The 17,885-nt window shown below is 45.7% G+C and overlaps 38 non-coding genes across 38 annotated transcripts; all 38 read right to left on the bottom strand.

Annotated features, from left to right (window-relative positions):
• Positions 1-587: 587 nt before the first annotated feature.
• On the bottom strand, positions 588-660 carry trnam-cau (transfer RNA methionine (anticodon CAU)). The gene has a single exon. It is a non-coding gene; the product is annotated as a tRNA-Met (tRNA).
• A 234-nt stretch (positions 661-894) lies between these two features.
• trnag-gcc (transfer RNA glycine (anticodon GCC)) lies at positions 895-965 on the bottom strand. Its single transcript has one exon. It is a non-coding gene; the product is annotated as a tRNA-Gly (tRNA).
• Positions 966-1,479: 514 nt separating this feature from the next.
• trnag-gcc (transfer RNA glycine (anticodon GCC)) lies at positions 1,480-1,550 on the bottom strand. The gene has a single exon. It is a non-coding gene; the product is annotated as a tRNA-Gly (tRNA).
• Positions 1,551-2,193: 643 nt separating this feature from the next.
• Positions 2,194-2,266, bottom strand: trnam-cau (transfer RNA methionine (anticodon CAU)). The gene has a single exon. It is a non-coding gene; the product is annotated as a tRNA-Met (tRNA).
• A 234-nt stretch (positions 2,267-2,500) lies between these two features.
• Positions 2,501-2,571, bottom strand: trnag-gcc (transfer RNA glycine (anticodon GCC)). The gene has a single exon. It is a non-coding gene; the product is annotated as a tRNA-Gly (tRNA).
• A 514-nt stretch (positions 2,572-3,085) lies between these two features.
• trnag-gcc (transfer RNA glycine (anticodon GCC)) lies at positions 3,086-3,156 on the bottom strand. The gene has a single exon. It is a non-coding gene; the product is annotated as a tRNA-Gly (tRNA).
• Positions 3,157-3,799: 643 nt separating this feature from the next.
• On the bottom strand, positions 3,800-3,872 carry trnam-cau (transfer RNA methionine (anticodon CAU)). Its single transcript has one exon. It is a non-coding gene; the product is annotated as a tRNA-Met (tRNA).
• A 234-nt stretch (positions 3,873-4,106) lies between these two features.
• On the bottom strand, positions 4,107-4,177 carry trnag-gcc (transfer RNA glycine (anticodon GCC)). The gene has a single exon. It is a non-coding gene; the product is annotated as a tRNA-Gly (tRNA).
• A 514-nt stretch (positions 4,178-4,691) lies between these two features.
• Positions 4,692-4,762, bottom strand: trnag-gcc (transfer RNA glycine (anticodon GCC)). The gene has a single exon. It is a non-coding gene; the product is annotated as a tRNA-Gly (tRNA).
• Positions 4,763-5,403: 641 nt separating this feature from the next.
• On the bottom strand, positions 5,404-5,476 carry trnam-cau (transfer RNA methionine (anticodon CAU)). The gene has a single exon. It is a non-coding gene; the product is annotated as a tRNA-Met (tRNA).
• A 234-nt stretch (positions 5,477-5,710) lies between these two features.
• On the bottom strand, positions 5,711-5,781 carry trnag-gcc (transfer RNA glycine (anticodon GCC)). The gene has a single exon. It is a non-coding gene; the product is annotated as a tRNA-Gly (tRNA).
• A 514-nt stretch (positions 5,782-6,295) lies between these two features.
• Positions 6,296-6,366, bottom strand: trnag-gcc (transfer RNA glycine (anticodon GCC)). Its single transcript has one exon. It is a non-coding gene; the product is annotated as a tRNA-Gly (tRNA).
• Positions 6,367-7,009: 643 nt separating this feature from the next.
• trnam-cau (transfer RNA methionine (anticodon CAU)) lies at positions 7,010-7,082 on the bottom strand. The gene has a single exon. It is a non-coding gene; the product is annotated as a tRNA-Met (tRNA).
• A 234-nt stretch (positions 7,083-7,316) lies between these two features.
• On the bottom strand, positions 7,317-7,387 carry trnag-gcc (transfer RNA glycine (anticodon GCC)). Its single transcript has one exon. It is a non-coding gene; the product is annotated as a tRNA-Gly (tRNA).
• A 514-nt stretch (positions 7,388-7,901) lies between these two features.
• On the bottom strand, positions 7,902-7,972 carry trnag-gcc (transfer RNA glycine (anticodon GCC)). The gene has a single exon. It is a non-coding gene; the product is annotated as a tRNA-Gly (tRNA).
• Positions 7,973-8,615: 643 nt separating this feature from the next.
• trnam-cau (transfer RNA methionine (anticodon CAU)) lies at positions 8,616-8,688 on the bottom strand. Its single transcript has one exon. It is a non-coding gene; the product is annotated as a tRNA-Met (tRNA).
• Positions 8,689-8,937: 249 nt separating this feature from the next.
• trnag-gcc (transfer RNA glycine (anticodon GCC)) lies at positions 8,938-9,008 on the bottom strand. Its single transcript has one exon. It is a non-coding gene; the product is annotated as a tRNA-Gly (tRNA).
• An 842-nt stretch (positions 9,009-9,850) lies between these two features.
• On the bottom strand, positions 9,851-9,923 carry trnar-acg (transfer RNA arginine (anticodon ACG)). The gene has a single exon. It is a non-coding gene; the product is annotated as a tRNA-Arg (tRNA).
• Positions 9,924-10,034: 111 nt separating this feature from the next.
• trnah-gug (transfer RNA histidin (anticodon GUG)) lies at positions 10,035-10,106 on the bottom strand. Its single transcript has one exon. It is a non-coding gene; the product is annotated as a tRNA-His (tRNA).
• A 466-nt stretch (positions 10,107-10,572) lies between these two features.
• On the bottom strand, positions 10,573-10,644 carry trnah-gug (transfer RNA histidin (anticodon GUG)). The gene has a single exon. It is a non-coding gene; the product is annotated as a tRNA-His (tRNA).
• A 284-nt stretch (positions 10,645-10,928) lies between these two features.
• trnar-acg (transfer RNA arginine (anticodon ACG)) lies at positions 10,929-11,001 on the bottom strand. The gene has a single exon. It is a non-coding gene; the product is annotated as a tRNA-Arg (tRNA).
• A 111-nt stretch (positions 11,002-11,112) lies between these two features.
• Positions 11,113-11,184, bottom strand: trnah-gug (transfer RNA histidin (anticodon GUG)). The gene has a single exon. It is a non-coding gene; the product is annotated as a tRNA-His (tRNA).
• A 282-nt stretch (positions 11,185-11,466) lies between these two features.
• On the bottom strand, positions 11,467-11,539 carry trnar-acg (transfer RNA arginine (anticodon ACG)). Its single transcript has one exon. It is a non-coding gene; the product is annotated as a tRNA-Arg (tRNA).
• Positions 11,540-11,650: 111 nt separating this feature from the next.
• On the bottom strand, positions 11,651-11,722 carry trnah-gug (transfer RNA histidin (anticodon GUG)). Its single transcript has one exon. It is a non-coding gene; the product is annotated as a tRNA-His (tRNA).
• An 824-nt stretch (positions 11,723-12,546) lies between these two features.
• Positions 12,547-12,619, bottom strand: trnar-acg (transfer RNA arginine (anticodon ACG)). Its single transcript has one exon. It is a non-coding gene; the product is annotated as a tRNA-Arg (tRNA).
• A 111-nt stretch (positions 12,620-12,730) lies between these two features.
• Positions 12,731-12,802, bottom strand: trnah-gug (transfer RNA histidin (anticodon GUG)). Its single transcript has one exon. It is a non-coding gene; the product is annotated as a tRNA-His (tRNA).
• A 282-nt stretch (positions 12,803-13,084) lies between these two features.
• trnar-acg (transfer RNA arginine (anticodon ACG)) lies at positions 13,085-13,157 on the bottom strand. The gene has a single exon. It is a non-coding gene; the product is annotated as a tRNA-Arg (tRNA).
• Positions 13,158-13,268: 111 nt separating this feature from the next.
• On the bottom strand, positions 13,269-13,340 carry trnah-gug (transfer RNA histidin (anticodon GUG)). Its single transcript has one exon. It is a non-coding gene; the product is annotated as a tRNA-His (tRNA).
• Positions 13,341-13,806: 466 nt separating this feature from the next.
• Positions 13,807-13,878, bottom strand: trnah-gug (transfer RNA histidin (anticodon GUG)). Its single transcript has one exon. It is a non-coding gene; the product is annotated as a tRNA-His (tRNA).
• A 284-nt stretch (positions 13,879-14,162) lies between these two features.
• On the bottom strand, positions 14,163-14,235 carry trnar-acg (transfer RNA arginine (anticodon ACG)). The gene has a single exon. It is a non-coding gene; the product is annotated as a tRNA-Arg (tRNA).
• Positions 14,236-14,702: 467 nt separating this feature from the next.
• trnar-acg (transfer RNA arginine (anticodon ACG)) lies at positions 14,703-14,775 on the bottom strand. Its single transcript has one exon. It is a non-coding gene; the product is annotated as a tRNA-Arg (tRNA).
• Positions 14,776-14,886: 111 nt separating this feature from the next.
• Positions 14,887-14,958, bottom strand: trnah-gug (transfer RNA histidin (anticodon GUG)). The gene has a single exon. It is a non-coding gene; the product is annotated as a tRNA-His (tRNA).
• Positions 14,959-15,426: 468 nt separating this feature from the next.
• Positions 15,427-15,498, bottom strand: trnah-gug (transfer RNA histidin (anticodon GUG)). The gene has a single exon. It is a non-coding gene; the product is annotated as a tRNA-His (tRNA).
• Positions 15,499-16,322: 824 nt separating this feature from the next.
• trnar-acg (transfer RNA arginine (anticodon ACG)) lies at positions 16,323-16,395 on the bottom strand. Its single transcript has one exon. It is a non-coding gene; the product is annotated as a tRNA-Arg (tRNA).
• Positions 16,396-16,506: 111 nt separating this feature from the next.
• On the bottom strand, positions 16,507-16,578 carry trnah-gug (transfer RNA histidin (anticodon GUG)). The gene has a single exon. It is a non-coding gene; the product is annotated as a tRNA-His (tRNA).
• Positions 16,579-16,862: 284 nt separating this feature from the next.
• trnar-acg (transfer RNA arginine (anticodon ACG)) lies at positions 16,863-16,935 on the bottom strand. The gene has a single exon. It is a non-coding gene; the product is annotated as a tRNA-Arg (tRNA).
• A 111-nt stretch (positions 16,936-17,046) lies between these two features.
• On the bottom strand, positions 17,047-17,118 carry trnah-gug (transfer RNA histidin (anticodon GUG)). Its single transcript has one exon. It is a non-coding gene; the product is annotated as a tRNA-His (tRNA).
• Positions 17,119-17,586: 468 nt separating this feature from the next.
• On the bottom strand, positions 17,587-17,658 carry trnah-gug (transfer RNA histidin (anticodon GUG)). The gene has a single exon. It is a non-coding gene; the product is annotated as a tRNA-His (tRNA).
• Positions 17,659-17,885: the final 227 nt, after the last annotated feature.

Below are 17,885 nucleotides of genomic sequence, written 5' to 3'. Positions count from 1 at the left end.
TATTGTGTCTGGGCTGATTGTCTCATGGTCATAGCACTTCAAAGATCCTCCACACTTTTCAGACCTTCAGCCGAACTGTCATGATTGTTCTGTTGAAAGACGCCATCGACCTGGAGAAACCATCACTCAACAGAGGAGGTGGTCGAAGACACCAACTATCAGCCACCTACATTGCTGTCCTGAGCTCTCTTCCAAAAAGGATGGACAGTCCAACAAAGATGAACTCCAACACTCGCAGCCGGCTTATCATCATCATTGACCCTAACCATGCCCTTTCACACCTCGACTCAGGTAAAACCAACAAGGTTAAACTGGCTAAGGTGTGAACGACCTGCATTGTTTGACATAGTGACTCTCTCAACAAGTATTTCGCCAACATGGGCTAAAGACCAGGATTATCCCACCTGTCTTGCCCAAGTGAAGAAGCCTCTTGGATGAGAAGTTGAAGTACCCTCAACTAACCACAAGCAAGTGCCGCTGCAGCGAACAACTGAAGGAACTTCACAGACACTGTTAGCCATTGCTCGTCCACCACTTTCCTCCCATGGTTTTATGCAAATGTGTGATGAATGTAACAATATAGGTTTTGCCCCGTGTGAGGATTGAACTCACGGCCTTCAGATTATGAGACTGACGCGCTGCCAACTGCGCTAACGAGGCCTCCTCCCCTGTAGAGCACGCACATGCATAGGACACAATGGACCCAGCTTCGCACTGGGTTCAAAACAAAATTTTGAACATTTAAAACAAGCTGACAACAAGATTCATGAAGAACCTCCAAATGAATTTCCAACTGAGCTCGCTCCAGAATTAAAATAATGATAGAGGGTCGGAAGCACATCCTGACTAAAACACCACAATGACATGTAGGGAGAAGCGGAGGAAAAGCTAAGCTGCATTGGCCGGGAATCGGACCCGGGTCTCCCGCGTGGCAGGCGAGAATTCTACCACTGAACCACCAATGCCCACGTTGTCTCAGTTTTGAGCCACTCGGCTGACAGCGCCCACTTACGGAAACCAATATTGTGTCTGGGCTGATTGTCTCATGGTCATAGCACTTCAAAGATCCTCCACGCTTTTCAGACCTTAGCTTGAGAGGCAGGCTTGTCACCACTTTTCAGCTGTACTGTCATGATTGTTCTGTTGAAAGACGCCATCGACCTGGAGAAACCATCACTCAACGGAGGAGGTGGTCGAAGACACCAACTATCAGCCACCTACAATGCTGCCCTGAGCTATAGCATACGCACGCACCCATGACAGGGCTAAAAGCCCAGCTTGCCCCGGCCAGCTTCGCACTGGATTCAAAACAAAATATTTGAACATTTAAAACAGGCTGACTGCAAGAGTCATGCAAGAACCTCCAGATGAATTTCCAACTGAGCTCGCTCCAGAATTAAAATAATGATAGAGGGTCGGAAGCACATCCTGACTAAAACACCACAATGACATGTAGGGAGGAGCGCTGGAAAATTTTGATGCATTGGCCGGGAATCGGACCCGGGTCTCCCGCGTGGCAGGCGAGAATTCTACCACTGAACCACCAATGCCCACGTTGTCTCAGTTTTGAGCCACTCGGCTCAGACCGCCCACTTACGGAAACCAATATTGTGTCTGGGCTGATTGTCTCATGGTCATAGCACTTCAAAGATCCTCCACACTTTTCAGACCTTCAGCCGAACTGTCATGATTGTTCTGTTGAAAGACGCCATCGACCTGGAGAAACCATCACTCAACAGAGGAGGTGGTCGAAGACACCAACTATCAGCCACCTACATTGCTGTCCTGAGCTCTCTTCCAAAAAGGATGGACAGTCCAACAAAGATGAACTCCAACACTCGCAGCCGGCTTATCATCATCATTGACCCTAACCATGCCCTTTCACACCTCGACTCAGGTAAAACCAACAAGGTTAAACTGGCTAAGGTGTGAACGACCTGCATTGTTTGACATAGTGACTCTCTCAACAAGTATTTCGCCAACATGGGCTAAAGACCAGGATTATCCCACCTGTCTTGCCCAAGTGAAGAAGCCTCTTGGATGAGAAGTTGAAGTACCCTCAACTAACCACAAGCAAGTGCCGCTGCAGCGAACAACTGAAGGAACTTCACAGACACTGTTAGCCATTGCTCGTCCACCACTTTCCTCCCATGGTTTTATGCAAATGTGTGATGAATGTAACAATATAGGTTTTGCCCCGTGTGAGGATTGAACTCACGGCCTTCAGATTATGAGACTGACGCGCTGCCAACTGCGCTAACGAGGCCTCCTCCCCTGTAGAGCACGCACATGCATAGGACACAATGGACCCAGCTTCGCACTGGGTTCAAAACAAAATTTTGAACATTTAAAACAAGCTGACAACAAGATTCATGAAGAACCTCCAAATGAATTTCCAACTGAGCTCGCTCCAGAATTAAAATAATGATAGAGGGTCGGAAGCACATCCTGACTAAAACACCACAATGACATGTAGGGAGAAGCGGAGGAAAAGCTAAGCTGCATTGGCCGGGAATCGGACCCGGGTCTCCCGCGTGGCAGGCGAGAATTCTACCACTGAACCACCAATGCCCACGTTGTCTCAGTTTTGAGCCACTCGGCTGACAGCGCCCACTTACGGAAACCAATATTGTGTCTGGGCTGATTGTCTCATGGTCATAGCACTTCAAAGATCCTCCACGCTTTTCAGACCTTAGCTTGAGAGGCAGGCTTGTCACCACTTTTCAGCTGTACTGTCATGATTGTTCTGTTGAAAGACGCCATCGACCTGGAGAAACCATCACTCAACGGAGGAGGTGGTCGAAGACACCAACTATCAGCCACCTACAATGCTGCCCTGAGCTATAGCATACGCACGCACCCATGACAGGGCTAAAAGCCCAGCTTGCCCCGGCCAGCTTCGCACTGGATTCAAAACAAAATATTTGAACATTTAAAACAGGCTGACTGCAAGAGTCATGCAAGAACCTCCAGATGAATTTCCAACTGAGCTCGCTCCAGAATTAAAATAATGATAGAGGGTCGGAAGCACATCCTGACTAAAACACCACAATGACATGTAGGGAGGAGCGCTGGAAAATTTTGATGCATTGGCCGGGAATCGGACCCGGGTCTCCCGCGTGGCAGGCGAGAATTCTACCACTGAACCACCAATGCCCACGTTGTCTCAGTTTTGAGCCACTCGGCTCAGACCGCCCACTTACGGAAACCAATATTGTGTCTGGGCTGATTGTCTCATGGTCATAGCACTTCAAAGATCCTCCACACTTTTCAGACCTTCAGCCGAACTGTCATGATTGTTCTGTTGAAAGACGCCATCGACCTGGAGAAACCATCACTCAACAGAGGAGGTGGTCGAAGACACCAACTATCAGCCACCTACATTGCTGTCCTGAGCTCTCTTCCAAAAAGGATGGACAGTCCAACAAAGATGAACTCCAACACTCGCAGCCGGCTTATCATCATCATTGACCCTAACCATGCCCTTTCACACCTCGACTCAGGTAAAACCAACAAGGTTAAACTGGCTAAGGTGTGAACGACCTGCATTGTTTGACATAGTGACTCTCTCAACAAGTATTTCGCCAACATGGGCTAAAGACCAGGATTATCCCACCTGTCTTGCCCAAGTGAAGAAGCCTCTTGGATGAGAAGTTGAAGTACCCTCAACTAACCACAAGCAAGTGCCGCTGCAGCGAACAACTGAAGGAACTTCACAGACACTGTTAGCCATTGCTCGTCCACCACTTTCCTCCCATGGTTTTATGCAAATGTGTGATGAATGTAACAATATAGGTTTTGCCCCGTGTGAGGATTGAACTCACGGCCTTCAGATTATGAGACTGACGCGCTGCCAACTGCGCTAACGAGGCCTCCTCCCCTGTAGAGCACGCACATGCATAGGACACAATGGACCCAGCTTCGCACTGGGTTCAAAACAAAATTTTGAACATTTAAAACAAGCTGACAACAAGATTCATGAAGAACCTCCAAATGAATTTCCAACTGAGCTCGCTCCAGAATTAAAATAATGATAGAGGGTCGGAAGCACATCCTGACTAAAACACCACAATGACATGTAGGGAGAAGCGGAGGAAAAGCTAAGCTGCATTGGCCGGGAATCGGACCCGGGTCTCCCGCGTGGCAGGCGAGAATTCTACCACTGAACCACCAATGCCCACGTTGTCTCAGTTTTGAGCCACTCGGCTGACAGCGCCCACTTACGGAAACCAATATTGTGTCTGGGCTGATTGTCTCATGGTCATAGCACTTCAAAGATCCTCCACGCTTTTCAGACCTTAGCTTGAGAGGCAGGCTTGTCACCACTTTTCAGCTGTACTGTCATGATTGTTCTGTTGAAAGACGCCATCGACCTGGAGAAACCATCACTCAACGGAGGAGGTGGTCGAAGACACCAACTATCAGCCACCTACAATGCTGCCCTGAGCTATAGCATACGCACGCACCCATGACAGGGCTAAAAGCCCAGCTTGCCCCGGCCAGCTTCGCACTGGATTCAAAACAAAATATTTGAACATTTAAAACAGGCTGACTGCAAGAGTCATGCAAGAACCTCCAGATGAATTTCCAACTGAGCTCGCTCCAGAATTAAAATAATGATAGAGGGTCGGAAGCACATCCTGACTAAAACACCACAATGACATGTAGGGAGGAGCGCTGGAAAATTTTGATGCATTGGCCGGGAATCGGACCCGGGTCTCCCGCGTGGCAGGCGAGAATTCTACCACTGAACCACCAATGCCCACGTTGTCTCAGTTTTGAGCCACTCGGCTCAGACCGCCCACTTACGGAAACCAATATTGTGTCTGGGCTGATTGTCTCATGGTCATAGCACTTCAAAGATCCTCCACACTTTTCAGACCTTCAGCCGAACTGTCATGATTGTTCTGTTGAAAGACGCCATCGACCTGGAGAAACCATCACTCAACAGAGGAGGTGGTCGAAGACACCAACTATCAGCCACCTACATTGCTGTCCTGAGCTCTCTTCCAAAAAGGATGGACAGTCCAACAAAGATGAACTCCAACACTCGCAGCCGGCTTATCATCATCATTGACCCTAACCATGCCCTTTCACACCTCGACTCAGGTAAAACCAACAAGGTTAAACTGGCTAAGGTGTGAACGACCTGCATTGTTTGACATAGTGACTCTCTCAACAAGTATTTTGCCAACATGGGCTAAAGACCAGGATTATCCCACCTGTCTTGCCGAAGTGAAGAAGCCTCTTGGATGAGAAGTTGAAGTACCCTCAACTAACCACAAGCAAGTGCCGCTGCAGCGAACAACTGAAGGAACTTCACAGACACTGTTAGCCATTACTTCCACCACTTTCCTCCCATGGTTTTATGCAAATGTGTGATGAATGTAACAATATAGGTTTTGCCCCGTGTGAGGATTGAACTCACGGCCTTCAGATTATGAGACTGACGCGCTGCCAACTGCGCTAACGAGGCCTCCTCCCCTGTAGAGCACGCACATGCATAGGACACAATGGACCCAGCTTCGCACTGGGTTCAAAACAAAATTTTGAACATTTAAAACAAGCTGACAACAAGATTCATGAAGAACCTCCAAATGAATTTCCAACTGAGCTCGCTCCAGAATTAAAATAATGATAGAGGGTCGGAAGCACATCCTGACTAAAACACCACAATGACATGTAGGGAGAAGCGGAGGAAAAGCTAAGCTGCATTGGCCGGGAATCGGACCCGGGTCTCCCGCGTGGCAGGCGAGAATTCTACCACTGAACCACCAATGCCCACGTTGTCTCAGTTTTGAGCCACTCGGCTGACAGCGCCCACTTACGGAAACCAATAGTGTGTCTGGGCTGATTGTCTCATGGTCATAGCACTTCAAAGATCCTCCACGCTTTTCAGACCTTAGCTTGAGAGGCAGGCTTGTCACCACTTTTCAGCTGTACTGTCATGATTGTTCTGTTGAAAGACGCCATCGACCTGGAGAAACCATCACTCAACGGAGGAGGTGGTCGAAGACACCAACTATCAGCCACCTACAATGCTGCCCTGAGCTATAGCATACGCACGCACCCATGACAGGGCTAAAAGCCCAGCTTGCCCCGGCCAGCTTCGCACTGGATTCAAAACAAAATATTTGAACATTTAAAACAGGCTGACTGCAAGAGTCATGCAAGAACCTCCAGATGAATTTCCAACTGAGCTCGCTCCAGAATTAAAATAATGATAGAGGGTCGGAAGCACATCCTGACTAAAACACCACAATGACATGTAGGGAGGAGCGCTGGAAAATTTTGATGCATTGGCCGGGAATCGGACCCGGGTCTCCCGCGTGGCAGGCGAGAATTCTACCACTGAACCACCAATGCCCACGTTGTCTCAGTTTTGAGCCACTCGGCTCAGACCGCCCACTTACGGAAACCAATATTGTGTCTGGGCTGATTGTCTCATGGTCATAGCACTTCAAAGATCCTCCACACTTTTCAGACCTTCAGCCGAACTGTCATGATTGTTCTGTTGAAAGACGCCATCGACCTGGAGAAACCATCACTCAACAGAGGAGGTGGTCGAAGACACCAACTATCAGCCACCTACATTGCTGTCCTGAGCTCTCTTCCAAAAAGGATGGACAGTCCAACAAAGATGAACTCCAACACTCGCAGCCGGCTTATCATCATCATTGACCCTAACCATGCCCTTTCACACCTCGACTCAGGTAAAACCAACAAGGTTAAACTGGCTAAGGTGTGAACGACGTGCATTGTTTGACATAGTGACTCTCTCAACAAGTATTTTGCCAACATGGGCTAAAGACCAGGATTATCCCACCTGTCTTGCCGAAGTGAAGAAGCCTCTTGGATGAGAAGTTGAAGTACCCTCAACTAACCACAAGCAAGTGCCGCTGCAGCGAACAACTGAAGGAACTTCACAGACACTGTTAGCCATTGCTCGTCCACCACTTTCCTCCCATGATTTTATGCAAATGTGTGATGAATGTAACAATATAGGTTTTGCCCCGTGTGAGGATTGAACTCACGGCCTTCAGATTATGAGACTGACGCGCTGCCAACTGCGCTAACGAGGCCTCCTCCCCTGTAGAGCACGCACATGCATAGGACACAATGGACCCAGCTTCGCACTGGGTTCAAAACAAAATTTTGAACATTTAAAACAAGCTGACAACAAGATTCATGAAGAACCTCCAAATGAATTTCCAACTGAGCTCGCTCCAGAATTAAAATAATGATAGAGGGTCGGAAGCACATCCTGACTAAAACACCACAATGACATGTAGGGAGAAGCGGAGGAAAAGCTAAGCTGCATTGGCCGGGAATCGGACCCGGGTCTCCCGCGTGGCAGGCGAGAATTCTACCACTGAACCACCAATGCCCACGTTGTCTCAGTTTTGAGCCACTCGGCTGACAGCGCCCACTTACGGAAACCAATATTGTGTCTGGGCTGATTGTCTCATGGTCATAGCACTTCAAAGATCCTCCACGCTTTTCAGACCTTAGCTTGAGAGGCAGGCTTGTCACCACTTTTCAGCTGTACTGTCATGATTGTTCTGTTGAAAGACGCCATCGACCTGGAGAAACCATCACTCAACGGAGGAGGTGGTCGAAGACACCAACTATCAGCCACCTACAATGCTGCCCTGAGCTATAGCATACGCACGCACCCATGACAGGGCTAAAAGCCCAGCTTGCCCCGGCCAGCTTCGCACTGGATTCAAAACAAAATATTTGAACATTTAAAACAGGCTGACTGCAAGAGTCATGCAAGAACCTCCAGATGAATTTCCAACTGAGCTCGCTCCAGAATTAAAATAATGATAGAGGGTCGGAAGCACATCCTGACTAAAACACCACAATGACATGTAGGGAGGAGCGCTGGAAAATTTTGATGCATTGGCCGGGAATCGGACCCGGGTCTCCCGCGTGGCAGGCGAGAATTCTACCACTGAACCACCAATGCCCACGTTGTCTCAGTTTTGAGCCACTCGGCTCAGACCGCCCACTTACGGAAACCAATATTGTGTCTGGGCTGATTGTCTCATGGTCATAGCACTTCAAAGATCCTCCACACTTTTCAGACCTTCAGCCGAACTGTCATGATTGTTCTGTTGAAAGACGCCATCGACCTGGAGAAACCATCACTCAACAGAGGAGGTGGTCGAAGACACCAACTATCAGCCACCTACATTGCTGTCCTGAGCTCTCTTCCAAAAAGGATGGACAGTCCAACAAAGATGAACTCCAACACTCGCAGCCGGCTTATCATCATCATTGACCCTAACCATGCCCTTTCACACCTCGACTCAGGTAAAACCAACAAGGTTAAACTGGCTAAGGTGTGAACGACCTGCATTGTTTGACATAGTGACTCTCTCAACAAGTATTTTGCCAACATGGGCTAAAGACCAGGATTATCCCACCTGTCTTGCCGAAGTGAAGAAGCCTCTTGGATGAGAAGTTGAAGTACCCTCAACTAACCACAAGCAAGTGCCGCTGCAGCGAACAACTGAAGGAACTTCACAGACACTGTTAGCCATTGCTCGTCCACCACTTTCCTCCCATGATTTTATGCAAATGTGTGATGAATGTAACAATATAGGTTTTGCCCCGTGTGAGGATTGAACTCACGGCCTTCAGATTATGAGACTGACGCGCTGCCAACTGCGCTAACGAGGCCTCCTCCCCTGTAGAGCACGCACATGCATAGGACACAATGGACCCAGCTTCGCACTGGGTTCAAAACAAAATTTTGAACATTTAAAACAAGCTGACAACAAGATTCATGAAGAACCTCCAAATGAATTTCCAACTGAGCTCGCTCCAGAATTAAAATAATGATAGAGGGTCGGAAGCACATCCTGACTAAAACACCACAATGACATGTAGGGAGAAGCGGAGGAAAAGCTGTCAAAAAAAAAGTTAAGCTGCATTGGCCGGGAATCGGACCCGGGTCTCCCGCGTGGCAGGCGAGAATTCTACCACTGAACCACCAATGCCCACGTTGTCTCATTTTTGAGCCACTCGGCTCAGACCGCCCACTTACGGAAACCAATATTGTGTCTGGGCTGATTGTCTCATGGTCATAGCACTTCAAAGATCCTCCACACTTTTCAGACCTTCAGCCGAACTGTCATGATTGTTCTGTTGAAAGACGCCATCGACCTGGAGAAACCATCACTCAACAGAGGAGGTGGTCGAAGACACCAACTATCAGCCACCTACATTGCTGTCCTGAGCTCTCTTCCAAAAAGGATGGACAGTCCAACAAAGATGAACTCCAACACTCGCAGCCGGCTTATCATCATCATTGACCCTAACCATGCCCTTTCACACCTCGACTCAGGTAAAACCAACAAGGTTAAACTGGCTAAGGTGTGAACGACCTGCATTGTTTGACATAGTGACTCTCTCAACAAGTATTTTGCCAACATGGGCTAAAGACCAGGATTATCCCACCTGTCTTGCCGAAGTGAAGAATCGGCAGATGAGAAGTTGAAGTACCCTCAACTAACCACAAGCAAGTGCCGCTGCAGCGAACAACTGAAGGAACTTCACAGACATTGCTCGTCCACCACTTTCCTCCCATGATTTTATGCAAATGTGTGATGAATGTAACAATATAGGTTTTACTCCGTGTGAGGATTGAACTCACGGCCTTCAGATTATGAGACTGACAAAACAAAAATATTTCAACATTTAAAACAAGCTGACAACAAGATTCAAAGAAGCACATCCTGACTAAAACACCACAATGACATGTAGGGAGAAGCGGAGGAAAATCTAAGCTGCTTTGGTCGGGAATCGGACCCGGGTCTCACCTGCCATGTTAAAGGGAACACGAGCTAGCAAGGAGTCGAACCTAGAATCTTCTGATCCGTAGTCAGACGCGTTATCCATTGCGCCACTAGCCCCCGTTTTCTCCTTTCTAGGGCACCTCAATTCTTCCAAAAATTACACTTTATCAAGTTTTTGTGGAAAAAGGCATTTGGTGTACCATCCAAAGTTTATCCTCAACTTCTCATTGCCGTGACCCGGATTCGAACCGGGGTTGCTGCGGCCACAACGCAGAGTACTAACCACTATACGATCACGGCTGACTATTTGTCCTCTTCCCGCTGTGAATAGCAGCAAAACAAAAGGCTTACAAATACCTGTGGCTGATATGAAGCAATCGATTAAGATGTTTCCAAAGAAGCCCTTTTAAGAAAGGGCTGATCTTTTCTGACAAGATACACAGTGATGTGATATACTGTCGGTTTGGGATTGTGTTTTCACAAGTATGATTTGGTCATTTGACTACTATTAGCTGGAAAGTGTTGATAATGTTCACAGTAGAAAGTTGAAGACAAAGTTCACCTGCCATGTTAAAGGGAACACGAGCTAGCCAGGAGTCGAACCTAGAATCTTCTGATCCGTAGTCAGACACGTTATCCATTGCGCCTCTAGCCCCTGTTTTCTCCTTTCTAGGGCACCTCAATTCTTCCAAAAATTACACTTTATCAAGTTTTTGTGGAAAATGGCATTTGGTGTACCATCCAAAGTTTATCCTCAATTTCTCATTGCCGTGACCCGGATTCGAACCGGGGTTGCTGCGGCCACAACGCAGAGTACTAACCACTATACGATCACGGCTGACTGTTTGTCCTCTTCCCGCTGTGAATATCAGCAAAACAACATGCTCACAAATACCTGTGGCTGATGTGAAGCAATCGATTGAGATGTTTCCAAAAAAGCCCTTTTAAGAAAGGGTGGATGTTTTTTGACAAGACACGCAGTGATGTGATATACTGTCGGTTTGGGATTGTGTTTTTTCACAAGTATGATTTGGTCATTTGACTACTATTAGCTGGAAAGTGTTGACAATGTTCACAGTAGAAAGTTAATGACAAAGTTCACCTGCCATGTTAAAGGGAACACGAGCTAGCCAGGAGTCGAACCTAGAATCTTCTGATCCGTAGTCAGACACGTTATCCATTGCGCCACTAGCCCCCGTTTTCTCCTTTCTAGGGCACCTCAATTTTTCCAAAAATTACACTTTATCAAGTTTTTGTGGAAAAAGGCATTTGGTGTACCATCAAAAGTTTATCCTCAATTTCTCATTGCCGTGACCCGGATTCGAACCGGGGTTGCTGCGGCCACAACGCAGAGTACTAACCACTATACGATCACGGCTGACTATTTGTCCTCTTCACGCTGCGAATATCAGCAAAACAACAGGCACACAAATACCTGTGGCTGATGTGAAGCAATCGATTGAGATGTTTCCAAAAAAGCCCTTTTAAGAAAGGGTGGACGTTTTTTGACAAGACACACAGTGATGTGATATACTGTCGGTTTGGGATTGTGTTTTCACAAGTATGATTTGGTCATTTGACTACTATTAGCTGGAAAGTGTTGACAATGTTCACAGTAGAAAGTTGAAGACAAAGTTCACCTGCCATGTTAAAGGGAACACGAGCTAGCCAGGAGTCGAACCTAGAATCTTCTGATCCGTAGTCAGACACGTTATCCATTGCGTCACTAGCCCCTGTTTTCTCCTTTCTAGGGCACCTCAATTCTTCCAAAAATTACATTTTATCAAGTTTTTGTGGAAAAAGGCATTTGGTGTACCATCCAAAGTTTATCCTCAATTTCTCATTGCCGTGACCCGGATTCGAACCGGGGTTGCTGCGGCCACAACGCAGAGTACTAACCACTATACGATCACGGCTGACTATTTGTCCTCTTCACGCTGCGAATATCAGCAAAACAACAGGCTCACAAATACCTGTGGCTGATGTGAAGCAATCGATTGAGATGTTTCCAAAAAAGCCCTTTTTAGAAAGGGTGGACGTTTTTTGACAAGACACACAGTGATGTGATATACTGTAGGTTTGGGATTGTGTTTTTTCACAAGTATGATTTGGTCATTTGACTACTATTAGCTGGAAAGTGTTGACAATGTTCACATTAGAAAGTTGAAGACAAAGTTCACCTGCCATGTTAAAGGGAACACGAGATAGCCAGGAGTCGAACCTAGAATCTTCTGATCCGTAGTTAGACGCGTTATCCATTGCTCCACTAGCCCCCGTTTTCTCCTTTCTAGGGCACCTCAATTCTTCCAAAAATTACACTTTATCAAGTTTTTGTGGAAAATGGCATTTGGTGTACCATCCAAAGTTTATCCTCAATTTCTCAATGCCGTGACCCAGATTCGAACCGGGGTTGCTGCGGCCACAACGCAGAGTACTAACCACTATACGATCACGGCTGACTGTTTGTCCTCTTCCCGCTGTGAATATCAGCAAAACAACATGCTCACAAATACCTGTGGCTGATGTGAAGCAATCGATTGAGATGTTTCCAAAAAAGCCCTTTTAAGAAAGGGTGGACGTTTTTTGACAAGACACACAGTGATGTGATATACTGTCGGTTTGGGATTGTGTTTTTTCACAAGTATGATTTGGTCATTTGACTACTATTAGCTGGAAAGTGTTGACAATGTTCACAGTAGAAAGTTAATGACAAAGTTCACCTGCCATGTTAAAGGGAACACGAGCTAGCCAGGAGTCGAACCTAGAATCTTCTGATCCGTAGTCAGACGCGTTATCCATTGCGCCACTAGCCCCCGTTTTCTCCTTTCTAGGGCACCTCAATTTTTCCAAAAATTACACTTTATCAAGTTTTTGTGGAAAAAGGCATTTGGTGTACCATCAAAAGTTTATCCTCAATTTCTCATTGCCGTGACCCGGATTCGAACCGGGGTTGCTGCGGCCACAACGCAGAGTACTAACCACTATACGATCACGGCTGACTATTTGTCCTCTTCACGCTGCGAATATCAGCAAAACAACAGGCTCACAAATACCTGTGGCTGATGTGAAGCAATCGATTGAGATGTTTCCAAAAAAGCCCTTTTAAGAAAGGGTGGACGTTTTTTGACAAGACACACAGTGATGTGATATACTGTCGGTTTGGGATTGTGTTTTCACAAGTATGATTTGGTCATTTGACTACTATTAGCTGGAAAGTGTTGACAATGTTCACAGTAGAAAGTTAAAGACAAAGTTCACCTGCCATGTTAAAGGGAACACGAGCTAGCCAGGAGTCGAACCTAGAATCTTCTGATCCGTAGTCAGACACGTTATCCATTGCGCCACTAGCCCCTGTTTTCTCCTTTCTAGGGCACCTCAATTCTTCCAAAAATTACATTTTATCAAGTTTTTGTGGAAAAAGGCATTTGGTGTACCATCAAAAGTTTATCCTCAATTTCTCATTGCCGTGACCCGGATTCGAACCGGGGTTGCTGCGGCCACAACGCAGAGTACTAACCACTATACGATCACGGCTGACTATTTGTCCTCTTCACGCTGCGAATATCAGCAAAACAACAGGCTCACAAATACCTGTGGCTGATGTGAAGCAATCGATTGAGATGTTTCCAAAAAAGCCCTTTTAAGAAAGGGTGGACGTTTTTTGACAAGACACACAGTGATGTGATATACTGTCGGTTTGGGATTGTGTTTTCACAAGTATGATTTGGTCATTTGACTACTATTAGCTGGAAAGTGTTGACAATGTTCACAGTAGAAAGTTAAAGACAAAGTTCACCTGCCATGTTAAAGGGAACACGAGCTAGCCAGGAGTCGAACCTAGAATCTTCTGATCCGTAGTCAGACACCTTATCCATTGCGCCACTAGCCCCTGTTTTCTCCTTTCTAGGGCACCTCAATTCTTCCAAAAATTTCATTTTATCAAGTTTTTGTGGAAAAAGGCATTTGGTGTACCATCCAAAGTTTATCCTCAATTTCTCAATGCCGTGACCCGGATTCGAACCGGGGTTGCTGCGGCCACAACGCAGAGTACTAACCACTATACGATCACGGCTGACTGTTTGTCCTCTTCCCGCTGTGAATATCAGCAAAACAACATGCTCACAAATACCTGTGGCTGATGTGAAGCAATCGATTGAGATGTTTCCAAAAAAGCCCTTTTAAGAAAGGGTGGACGTTTTTTGACAAGAAACACAGTGATGTGATATACTGTCGGTTTGGGATTGTGTTTTTTCACAAGTATGATTTGGTCATTTGACTACTATTAGCTGGAAAGTGTTGACAATGTTCACAGTAGAAAGTTAATGACAAAGTTCACCTGCCATGTTAAAGGCAACACGAGCTAGCCAGGAGTCGAACCTAGAATCTTCTGATCCGTAGTCAGACGCGTTATCCATTGCGCCACTAGCCCCTGTTTTTTCCATTCTAGGGCACCTCAATTCTTCCAAAAATTACACTTCATCAAGTTTTTGTGGAAAAAGGCATTTGGTGTACCATCAAAAGTTTATCCTCAACTTCTCATTGCCGTGACCAGGATTCGAACCGGGGTTGCTGCGGCCACAACACAGAGTACTAACCACTATACGATCACGGCTGACTATTTGTCCTCTTCCCGCTGTGAATAGCAGCAAAACAAAAGGCTTACAAATACCTGTGGCTGATATGAAGCAATCGATTAAGATGTTTCCAAAGAAGCCCTTTTAAGAAAGGGTGGATCTTTTTTGACAAGATACACAGTGATGTGATATACTGTAGGTTTGGGATTGTGTTTTTTCACAAGTATGATTTGGTCATTTGACTACTATTAGCTGGAAAGTGTTGACAATGTTCACAGTAGAAAGTTAATGACAAAGTTCACCTGCCATGTTAAAGGGAACACGAGCTAGCCAGGAGTCGAACCTAGAATCTTCTGATCCGTAGTCAGACACGTTATCCATTGCGCCACTAGCCCCTGTTTTCTCCTTTCTAGGGCACCTCAATTCTTCCAAAAATTTCATTTTATCAAGTTTTTGTGGAAAAAGGCATTTGGTGTACCATCCAAAGTTTATCCTGAATTTCTCATTGCCGTGACCCGGATTCGAACCGGGGTTGCTGCGGCCACAACGCAGAGTACTAACCACTATACGATCACGGCTGACTATTTGTCCTCTTCACGCTGCGAATATCAGCAAAACAACAGGCTCACAAATACCTGTGGCTGATGTGAAGCAATCGATTGAGATGTTTCCAAAAAAGCCCTTTTAAGAAAGGGTGGACGTTTTTTGACAAGACACACAGTGATGTGATATACTGTAGGTTTGGGATTGTGTTTTTTCACAAGTATGATTTGGTCATTTGACTACTATTAGCTGGAAAGTGTTGACAATGTTCACATTAGAAAGTTGAAGACAAAGTTCACCTGCCATGTTAAAGGGAACACGAGATAGCCAGGAGTCGAACCTAGAATCTTCTGATCCGTAGTCAGACGCGTTATCCATTGCTCCACTAGCCCCCGTTTTCTCCTTTCTAGGGCACCTCAATTCTTCCAAAAATTACACTTTATCAAGTTTTTGTGGAAAATGGCATTTGGTGTACCATCCAAAGTTTATCCTCAATTTCTCAATGCCGTGACCCGGATTCGAACCGGGGTTGCTGCGGCCACAACGCAGAGTACTAACCACTATACGATCACGGCTGACTGTTTGTCCTCTTCCCGCTGTGAATATCAGCAAAACAACATGCTCACAAATACCTGTGGCTGATGTGAAGCAATCGATTGAGATGTTTCCAAAAAAGCCCTTTTAAGAAAGGGTGGACGTTTTTTGACAAGAAACACAGTGATGTGATATACTGTCGGTTTGGGATTGTGTTTTTTCACAAGTATGATTTGGTCATTTGACTACTATTAGCTGGAAAGTGTTGACAATGTTCACAGTAGAAAGTTAATGACAAAGTTCACCTGCCATGTTAAAGGCAACACGAGCTAGCCAGGAGTCGAACCTAGAATCTTCTGATCCGTAGTCAGACGCTTTATCCATTGCGCCACTAGCCCCTGTTTTTTCCTTTCTAGGGCACCTCAATTCTTCCAAAAATTACACTTCATCAAGTTTTTGTGGAAAAAGGCATTTGGTGTACCATCAAAAGTTTATCCTCAACTTCTCATTGCCGTGACCAGGATTCGAACCGGGGTTGCTGCGGCCACAACACAGAGTACTAACCACTATACGATCACGGCTGACTATTTGTCCTCTTCCCGCTGTGAATAGCAGCAAAACAAAAGGCTTACAAATACCTGTGGCTGATATGAAGCAATCGATTAAGATGTTTCCAAAGAAGCCCTTTTAAGAAAGGGTGGATCTTTTTTGACAAGATACACAGTGATGTGATATACTGTAGGTTTGGGATTGTGTTTTTTCACAAGTATGATTTGGTCATTTGACTACTATTAGCTGGAAAGTGTTGACAATGTTCACAGTAGAAAGTTAATGACAAAGTTCACCTGCCATGTTAAAGGGAACACGAGCTAGCCAGGAGTCGAACCTAGAATCTTCTGATCCGTAGTCAGACGCGTTATCCATTGCGCCACTAGCCCCTGTTTTCTCCTTTCTAGGGCACCTCAATTCTTCCAAAAATTACACTTTATCAAGTTTTTGTGGAAAAAGGCATTTGGTGTACCATCAAAAGTTTATCCTCAATTTCTCATTGCCGTGACCCGGATTCGAACCGGGGTTGCTGCGGCCACAACGCAGAGTACTAACCACTATACGATCACGGCTGACTGTTTGTCCTCTTCCCGCTGTGAATATCAACAAAACAACAGGCTCACAAATACCTGTGGCTGATATGAAGCAATCGATTGAGATGTTTCCAAAAAAGCCCTTTTAAGAAAGGGTGGATCTTTTTTGACAAGATACACAGTGATGTGATATACTGTCGGTTTGGGATTGTGTTTTTTCACAAGTATGATTTGGTCATTTGACTACTATTAGCTGGAAAGTGTTGACAATGTTCACATTAGAAAGTTGAAGACAAAGTTCACCTGCCATGTTAAAGGGAACACGAGCTAGCCAGGAGTCGAACCTAGAATCTTCTGATCCGTAGTCAGACGCGTTATCCATTGCGCCACTAGCCCCTGTTTTCTCCCTTCTAGGGCACCTCAATTCTTCCAAAAATTACACTTTATCAAGTTTTTGTGGAAAAAGGCATTTGGTGTACCATCCAAAGTTTATCCTCAATTTCTCAATGCCGTGACCCGGATTCGAACCGGGGTTGCTGCGGCCACAACGCAGAGTACTAACCACTATACGATCACGGCTGACTGTTTGTCCTCTTCCCGCTGTGAATATCAGCAAAACAACAGGCTCACAAATACCTGTGGCTGATATGAAGCAATCGATTAAGATGTTTCCAAAAAAGCCCTTTTAAGAAAGGGTGGATCTTTTTTGACAAGATACACAGTGATGTGATATACTGTCGGTTTGGGATTGTGTTTTTTCACAAGTATGATTTGGTCATTTGACTACTATTAGCTGGAAAGTGTTGACAATGTTCACATTAGAAAGTTGAAGACAAAGTTCACCTGCCATGTTAAAGGGAACACGAGCTAGCCAGGAGTCGAACCTAGAATCTTCTGATCCGTAGTCAGACACGTTATCCATTGCGCCGCTAGCCCCCCTTTTCTCCCTTCTAGGGCACCTCAATTCTTCCAAAAATTACACTTTATCAAGTTTTTGTGGAAAAAGGCATTTTGTGTACCATCCAAAGTTTATCCTCAATTTCTCAATGCCGTGACCCGGATTCGAACCGGGGTTGCTGCGGCCACAACGCAGAGTACTAACCACTATACGATCACGGCTGACTGTTTGTCCTCTTCCCGCTGTGAATATCAGCAAAACAACAGGCTCACAAATACCTGTGGCTGATATGAAGCAATCGATTGAGATGTTTCCAAAAAAGGCCTTTTAAGAAAGGGCTGATGTTTTTTGACAAGATACACAGTGATGTGATATACTGTCGTTTGGGATTGTGTTTTCACAAGTATGATTTGGTCATTTGACTACTATTAGCTGGAAAGTGTTGACA

Source organism: Solea solea, chromosome 8, assembly GCF_958295425.1.
Source record: "Solea solea chromosome 8, fSolSol10.1, whole genome shotgun sequence".
Lineage (NCBI taxonomy): Eukaryota > Metazoa > Chordata > Actinopteri > Pleuronectiformes > Soleidae > Solea > Solea solea.
Note: the sequence above shows the minus strand (reverse complement) of the source record. Positions and strands in the feature narration are given on the sequence as shown.